Source organism: Nicotiana sylvestris, chromosome 11 (genome assembly GCF_000393655.2).
Source record: "Nicotiana sylvestris chromosome 11, ASM39365v2, whole genome shotgun sequence".
Classification (NCBI taxonomy): domain Eukaryota; kingdom Viridiplantae; phylum Streptophyta; class Magnoliopsida; order Solanales; family Solanaceae; genus Nicotiana; species Nicotiana sylvestris.
The window spans coordinates 144,481,806-144,491,184 of NC_091067.1; positions in this window are offsets into that span (position 1 = coordinate 144,481,806).

The following is a 9,379-nucleotide window of genomic DNA, read 5'->3' on the forward strand; positions in this document are numbered from 1 at the left end:
TACAGAAGCTGAATATGTAGCAACTACCTCTTGTTGCGCTCAACTTTTATGGATCAAGAAACAATTGGAATATTTTGGAGTATTCTCAGATTGTGTGCCTCTCTTATTTGATAATACTAGTGCATTCAACATGGCAAAAAATCCAGTTCAACATAAGAGGACAAAGCACATTAATGTACGTCACCATTTCCTCATAGACAATGTTGAGAAAAAGGCTTATATGCATGAAATTCTGCGGCACTGAAGACCAAATTGTGGATATATTTACCAAGGCCCTGAGCTTAGAACACTTCGAGCAAAATCGTCTAGCATTGGGGTTGATAAAACCCAATTGAGAACCCGGCCCCTCAATGATTGGCTATGAAAGAAAGGTTCAGTTAAATTTGCTAAAAGGTGTTTTATGGCAAAGTCTAACTCATATCTATACCGTTACAGGTAGACATGCTTGATGATTATAGAGCAAATAAGTATTTGAAGTTGTACACACTAGTAAAAAAAGGACAAAGCTTTTAGACAAGAGATTAGTAAGGGAACCTGGTTCTCCTGACACTAGTTTGTAGTTTCTATGTTTGTGACGACCTGGCCGATCGTCTTAAGAATTTACACCTCGATCCCCTATTAACTACTTTTCCCATGTTTATTTCTGCTATTTTGAATTGCCAGGATGTTCAGTTTCGAGTTTCGGAGAGTTTTGGGACATTTAGTCCCTAAACGAGAGCTTAAGTGTTGGAAATTTGACCGAAGTCGAAATAGTGTGAAGACGGACTCAGAATGGAATTCCAATGGTCCCGTTAACTCCGTTGGGTGATTTCAAGAGCGTGTTTGGATTGTATTTTGAGGGTTCGTAGCTAATTTAGGCTTGAAATGCCGAAAGGTCGAATTTTGAAGTTTCTGATTCGATAGTGAGATTTTGATCCGAGGGTCAGAATGGAATTTTGGAAGTTGGGGTAGCTTCGTAGTGTTGAATGTGACATTTGTGCAAACTTTCAGGTCATTCGGACGAGGTTTGATAGACTTTTTGGTTGAAAGAGTATTTTTAGAGTTTTGGAGTTCTTAGGCTTGAATCTGCGGCTGATTCGTCGTTTTGATGTTGTTTTAGGTGTTTTAAGGATTGGTATAAGTTTGGACAGTAGTATTAGACTTGTTGGTGCCTTTGGTTGAGGTCCCGGAGGCCTCGGGATTATTTCGGAAGGTTGTCGGAAGAATTTGGAATTTGTTTGAGCAGCTTCAGTTGCTGATCTTCTGTCATACCCGCAGGTGCGTAGCCGCAGAAGTGGCATTTTCATCGCAGAAGCGGAATTGGGCAGGAGCAGCAGGATCCGCATATGCGGGAGGTTTACCGCAGAAGTGGTACCGCATCTGTGAATGGGGAATCGCAGGGGCGGAGAAGGCTGAGTTAGTGATTGTCGCAGATGATACAATTTGTCGGCAAAAGCGGAACCGCAGGTGTGGTCCCATGACTGTAAAAGCGGATTAGCTAGGCAGAAACATATAAATCTTGCCTTCGCAAATTTTAGCCATTTTCACCTCTTTTCAAACGGGAAGAAGCCTTGGGAAGCATTTTCAAGAGGGAATTTCAAAGGAGTTCATTGGGGTAAGGTCTTTGGTCCCTAAACTCGTTATTGGAATAATTTTTATCATTTTAAGCATGAAAAATTAAGGAAAATAAGTGGTAAATTGGGGGTTAGGGCTTGACTAATTAGAGATCTTTGAGTGATGATTTGAGGGACCATTTGCGGTCCGATTTTGGTACCTTTTGTATGACCGGACTCATGAGAGTGTGAGGATTCTGGAAATATAAATTTTACCCGATTCCGAGACGTGGGCCCGGAGCCGTTTTGGTCATTTTACCTAATTTCACGTATTAGCTTAGAATTTCTTTTTAGAATCAGTACTTGAAGTCTTATTTACATTATGAAATTGAATTTAATAAATTTGGGCCATTTAAAGTCGAGTACACGTGGCAAGAGTGTGGTTTTGGATTGATTTGAGCTGGTTCGAGATAAATGACTTGCCTAACCTTGTGTGGGGGACTTTCCCCTTAGGATTTGGTATTATTGATAATTGAAATGCCTTGTACGTGAGGTGACGAGTACGTACTTGTGCTAATTGTTGGAAAACTGGTTTTCATTAAGTAATTACTAGTATGTTTCCTTTCATGTTTTATTACTTGCACTATTAAGTGTGTTGTTAGCTTAGAAAAGCATGTCTAAGTGATTTAATTATTTTATTTGCTCAAACTGCTTTACCCGAATCTTGTGCAGCATGCTAGGCTAGAATTACTTATTTGCCTTAATATGAAATTTGACATTTTTGAATATTTTCCTGTTGCTACTATGTATTTACATTGGGACTACATATGTGGGATTCCGGTAGCTCCCTTCTTGTCTGTCACATTTGGGACTACGGATGTGGGATTCCGGTAGATCTCCCTGCACAGTTATATGAAACTACGGAACTGTACCTGGTAGATTCCCCTAGTACTGGCTATTTACATTCGGGACTACGGAACGGGATTCCGGTAGATCCCCGCGCACTATGAGTTGGACTATGGGACGGTATCCCGGGAGATCCATTGGATATGTATATTTGGGACTACAAGACGGTATCCTGGGAGATCCCCAATTGTTATTTTGGTGTTGAGCCGTATTTCTTTCTGTGTTTACCTTGCCTCTGTCATAGTTGTTGTTGCCCTTTATATCTTGTGTTACTTTTATTGTTGTACTTATTTATAATGTTTTTTTCTACACTGTCGAACTTTATATTTTATTTAACCTCAGTACGGCCCTAACCTTCCTCGTTACTACCCGACCGAGGTTAGGCTTGACACTTATTGAGTACTGCTATGGTGTACTCATTCCCTTTCTGCACATGTTTTTCATGTACAGATCTAGGTACTTCAACCCATTCCTATCACCCCCTAAGGCGAGGTGACTGTTCCAGAGACTTCGAGGTATATCTATCGCGTCCGCAGACCGAGGAGTCCCTTTCTACTCTCCCTATTGTATTAGCTCTTCTGTATTTTTTTCTTTGTTAGATATTCTGGAGTTAGACACTGGTAGATATTCCAAGGCTTGTGGTTTCATGGGTTTCCGGGTTTTGGGAAAAAATATATTGGTTTTAAGAGTTAATATTGTATATGTCGAGCGGCACTTTTAAACGCTGTTTTATTATTATATTTCTGTTTTAAATATTTTTCTTCCGCAAATTTGGTTTACCTTCCGCATTTTAGGCTTACCTAGTTATAGAGACTAGGTCCCATCATGAGCGTTCACAGAGGGCAAATCGGGGTCGTGACAATGTTCTCGCATGCACAATTCTGAACAATCAAAACAAGTTCCACATCATCAGCATGTCAATTTTAAGTTTTGCATCTTTTAAACCCAAACGCCTCACCAGATATAAAAGCGACCCATCCCCCTAAAACTTGCTGCCCTTTTTCAAACGAATCCCTCTGTCATCATAAATACATCTATCTCTATCACCACACTTCACACATCAACACTTCCAAACATGTTCCATGTTCACTCTCTCTCCAGGTTACCAAATCTTCTCCTCTTCTCACCATGGCTGAAGATCAAACGATCTTTAGTACAATCAAGTCCTCACCACTCAAAACACCAGCACTAGTCTCTCATTCTCACACTACTGGTAACTAAAACCCTAGAACAGAGTCACCCCCACCCTTCATATCCTCTCCTACCCATTCAAGTTCCTACTCTCACAAGAGTCACCAAGCATCAACTCTCGTAGAAGGTGTTGCCCAGAGCTCATCTCTTACCTCGCTAGAAAAGAGGGATGTCACGAATATTGTTGAGAATGAATAAAATCAAAAAATCTCAAATTCTCCTATAGAGGAAAAGTCAAAAGGAGACTAGGTTGAGGTAAATAAAGTCATCGACTCAACAGAGACTGCTCCTGAACCCAGTTCCATAGGTACCTCTTCTATTTTTCCTGAGCTTCTCATGAATCTACAAGAAAAGGAAGCAATCAAAAATATGTTGTCCATCGCCAATGAAGGTGTTTTTGTCAGAGGAAGTGAGGATGGTCTTAAAACTCAGTGGGAAGCATCTGAGCCTGTTGAGGAGGATAGTGAGTGTTTGCCTGTTGATCCTTCAACATAGAAAGGTACTACTGTGGAACCTGTTGGAGGACCTGATCCGTCTTCGGAGGATCCAACTCCGGGTCTTACTCAGAAACCTCAGGCCAGTACTGACCCTGCTCTCTCTCCTCTTTTAGATATTGAGCCTCGTAGTGTAATCATGCCTGAGACAGATCTTGCGTCTGAAAATCAAAAGGAGGATAGTGAAGAAGATTTTGATGACTTACCAATCACCAGTCTGCCAAGGAGTAGAGTAGGTGTTGGTGAAGAGGCCACTCCTAAGTGACCCACAACAAGGCTGCAAAAGAAAGAGGCCTTGAGTGTCAGACTAAATCAAATAAGAGACAATTAGTGAAAGATAGCAAAGTTGTCAATGAGAAAGTAGTTCCGGTTGTAAGTGTGGATGAAGAAGATGCGGAGGAACCTAGTACGTTGACTAGGAATTTGTCACAAAAGCATGGTCTTCTCAAACCAAAAAGGGGATCTTCTGTGTCTTCGAAACATCAGACTAGTCTTGTTGATGCGGCTACTACTGAGAATGTGGAGAAAGACTCAAGTGACAAATCTATGGAGTCTGATAAAAAATGGGTCTGCAAGACTGCTAAGAGAAAGGTTGATATTGCTGATGCACCTGGTTCCTCAAAGAAGTCCAAGGCTGCTGATCCGGGGAGTGCTTGGAAAGAAAGATTGAGAATTCAAAAGGTACTATGGGGTGCACATTCACCTTTGATATCTTGGAGAAGACTGGTATGAGGCAGTTGGTTAAGATCTGTGATTTCCAACAATGGACACACTTGTTCACAAGTGATGCTGCCATGGTATATAAGGAGGAAGTTCAAAGATTTTATGCCGATTTGTACAAGGTTGAGGATGGTCACATTTGCGCCTTGGTGAATGGAGTTGATATGGTATTAGACGATAATTTGCTAGGGTCTATTTTTTGTGTGCCCATTGAAGAGATATCTAGTGTTCAAGGAGTTTGTACTCAGAACTTCAGAAATGCAATCTTGAAGGATAGAGTGGTTCAGCAGGGGGAACGGGTTCAGAAGAAGGCCCTCTTCCCATTTACCAATTGCTATTTGAAATGGTAAACAAAGTGTTGCTGCCTCGAGCTGAGCGATGATCCATCACCACTCGTGCAGACCTATTCCTCATGGAAGTACTGGATGACTTTACTACCATCAATATGCCTGGGATCATGATAGAGCACATGAACAAAGTGGCTTATTTTAAAGATGGTAATCATGGGATTTCATATGGGTTCCTTCTTACCAAGGTCTTCGAGCACTTTAAGGTCCCTCTCGGACCAGCTAAATTGGGTGTCAAGAAGCAAACTTTTTCAAAAAGCACTCTTGAAGAATGTGAGTGAATAGAAAAATTTGAAGGGGTTGCAAGCACTTCAATTATTTCTCAGTTAATCAATAGTCAAAACAATGCTACTACTGAGATAAGTTAATTTAAAGCAAGGAATGCTATCCTTGAGACTCAGATAAGTCAGCTGCAAGAAGCACTTGACTAAAAGTCATTCTCAGAACAAAGAGGTTGCTAGTCTGACAAAGGATAACACTGAGCTCAAGAAACAAGTGGAGGACCTAAAAGAAAGACTGCTCAATTAGCAAATGCTCGTGTGGATCAAGTCCTCCAAATAATTTCCCCTGCTTCCAAACCTTCTTCTCCCAGTGCTTCTTAGACTCTGTCCCCTCAATGTCCAGTCTCTCCATATCAGTTCTTATGATGATGACTTGTGGTAGTTTTGTTGTTTGTTCTAATGTGTGGACGTGGTAGTAACGTTGATTCTGCTCCTGTTGTTAAATCCAAAACTTTGTTAATGCAAGCTTTTCCCTTTTTGTTGTTTGTACTATGCTTTTATGCTCTTTTCTTAACCATAAGTGTGTGCACATATGTGGCATGAGTTAACTTAAAACTAGACTTCCTTCTTGGTTAACTGTTTCTGATCTTTTTATGATGCCAAAAGGGGGAAAAAATTGCACTGATTAAGGGGGAATGCAGAGCTTCAGAGGGAACTTAAGGTCTTTCTAGTTCACAATATGGTTCCTTTTTGGCTCCTTCTAGGATTTTTAATTATAAGTTTGTCATCATCAAAAAGGGGGAAATTGATAGGTTACAAGTACTTTGGTTATAAGTACTTTACTTTATGTTTTGATAATCTAACAAACTTACTATCCAGAACTAGATAAGGAACCTGTTACACATTTACAAGACCTCAAGTTTACAAGATTCCAGGTTGGGACAACATGGAAATATGATTCAAACTTCTTAGAGTAGAAGAAACAACTGAAGGACCAGGTCCCTACCAGTTCCCGAGGAGACTGCACGAAGTCAACTTTCTAGTTAGAAAATTATTGCCTGCACACGCTACAGTGCATAACAGAGCTGCAATCAACTTTCCAGGGAAGAGTTTTTACCTACCTTGATTGGATCATTGTAAGTGATGTCACATATGTATATATGCATTCAAGAGAGGTAAAACAAAGTCACTTGAACATTTGACAAGCTCATTAACGTGACCATCCAGCAAGCAAGTTTCAAGTGCTTCAAGAACAAAGAACAAAACAACTACGGACCAATTCCCACATAGAGTTATTGTATGTCCTTAGTTGAGTTGTAATTTTATAATAGTTCTTTAATTTGTAATTCCTATCTAGCTTGTTTAGAATCATTCTATAGGAACTCATTTGTAAACCTTAATTAAACCAGTGTGTTTATGTCTTGGCTAGAGTTAGTCAAGTTGTAAAGACTTTGTAATAGAGTTATTGCAAGTAGCTTGTAATAGAGTATTACAAGTTCGTGAGGGATTAAGAGGTTAATTCCTAGGTTGCATAGTTTGTAATATAAAGGTTTCTTAGTAGTGAAGTTGAAATCCTACAAGGGTAGGTCATGGTTTTTAATCCCGTTGAGCTGGGAATTTTCCACGTAAAATTTCTCTTGCCATTTAATTACTGCTCTGTGTGTGTAGTGTTGGACTTGATAGAGAACCTGGTTCTTTATAGAGTTTGGTGGATCCATATATTATATCACAAACTAATATCAAGTGGGGGTAATTTGACCAAGGACAAAGCTCAGGGTTGGAGGGAAAGGGTGTTGGCTGTGAGGGCTTGGGAGAGTAGGGGAGATGCAACTAGTATGTGGTTCATGACCGCAAATTGCATTAGAGAAGCTGTGAGAGAGGTCTTAGGGGTTACGAAGGGATATCCTGGGGGCCACAAAGGGGACTGGTAGTGGAATAGAGAGGTCCAAGGTAAAGTTAAAGCAAAGAAAGCAGTTTATCTGAAGATAGTAAAGAGTACATATGAGAAGGAACAAAAGGATGTATTGAGAATGTTATAAGAAGGCAATAAAGGAGGCAAAATTAGCGGTCACGATAGCTAAGACCGTGGCATTTGGGAATTTATACGAGAAACTTGGAGGAAAAGGCGGAGATAAGAAGTTGTACCAGTTGGCCAAGGTGAAGAAGAAAAAGCTCGTGACTTGGACAAGGTGAAGTGTATTAAAGATGAGGACGGCAAAATATTGATGGAAGAGGCACATATTAGATGCAGATGGTAGACATACTTCTATAGACTGTTGAATGATAAGGGAGACATAAGTATTATGTTGGGTGAGTTGGAGCACCCCGAGAGTCGGCGAGATTTTGGGTATTGTAGGAGTATTAAGGTGGAGGAGGTGGAAGGGGATATGCGCAAGATGAGTAGGGACAGAGTGATGAGGCCAGACAAAATCCTAGTGGATGTTTGGAAGAACGCGGGTCGAGAAGGCTTGGAGTGGCTCACTAGGTTGTTTAATGTAATTTTTAAGACGAAAAGGATGTCGAACAATGAAGGTGGAGTACGATGGTTCTGTTATAAAAGGACAAGGGTGATATCCAAAATTGCAATAATTATAGGGGTATAAAGCTATTAAGCCACACTATGAAGATTTGGGAGAGGATGGTGAAAGTTAGGATTAAGAGGAGCGTGTCTATTTCTGAGAACCAGTTAGGATTCGTGCCGGGGCGCTTGACTACGGAAGCTATTCATCTGGTAAGGAGATTAGTGAAGAAGTATAAGGAAAGGAAAAAAGACTTGCATACAATAAAGCGTCAAGGAAAGTTTTGTGAAGGTGTCTAAAGGTTAGCACTATTTCGGTAACATACACTAGGGTGATTAAGGATATGTACGATTGTGCTAAGACTCGGGTGAGGATTGTGGGAGGGGACTCGGAGCACTTTCCAGTTGTGATAAGGCTGCACCAGGGATCGGCTTTTAGCCTATTTTTATTTGCCTTGACGATGGGCGTGCTGAAACAGCACATATGGGGGGAAGTATCATGATGCATGCAATTTACCGATGATATAGTGTTGATCGACGAGACGCGAAGTGGGGTCAACGCAAGGTTGGAGGTTTGGAGGTAGAACTTGGAGTCTAAAGGTTTCAAGTTGAGCAGGACTAAAACAAAATACTTAAAGTGAAAATTCAGTGACGGGGCTCATGAGACATACGTGGATATGAAGCTTGATACTCAAGTTATCCCCAAGAAAGGTAGTTTCAAATATCTTGGATCATCCAGGGTAATGGAGAGATTAACGAGGATCTCGCATATCGTATTGGAGTGGGATGGATAAACTAGAAGCTTGCGTTCAGTGTCATATATGATAGGAATGTGCCACCAATACTTAAATGTAAATTTTACAAAGTAGTGGTCTGACCAACTATGCTATATGGGGCGAAGTGTTGGCCAATTAAGACATCACATGTGCAGAAGATGAAAGTAGCAGAAATGACGATGTTGAGATCGATGAGTGGGTATATCAGGAGCGGTAAGATTAGGAATGAAGCTATTCGGGACAATGTGGGAGTGACCTCCGTGGAGGAAAAGATGTGGGAGTCGAGGTGGAGATGGTTTAGACACGTAAAAAGGAGAATCATAGATGCTCCTATCAGGAGATGTGAGAGGCTAGCCATGGCGAAATTAAGAAGGGTCGAGGTAGGCGAAGGAAGTATCGAGGAGAGGTGATTAGGCATGATATGGCACGACTTCAGCTTACTGAGGACATGACCCTTGATAGGAAGATATGGAGGTCGAGAATTAGGGTAGAAAGTTAGTAGGTAGTTGTGAGTTTCTCTTTTTCTTACCAGTTACTTTATGTTCCTGCATATTCTTAAGTAGATCGTTGCTCATGTGATATAGTTCGCTTCTTATATCGTATTTCCTGTTGCTCGTGTTTAGCACTACTAATCCCCCCCTTCCTTTTCTCTCTCTTCTTCTTCATCCTCCCTC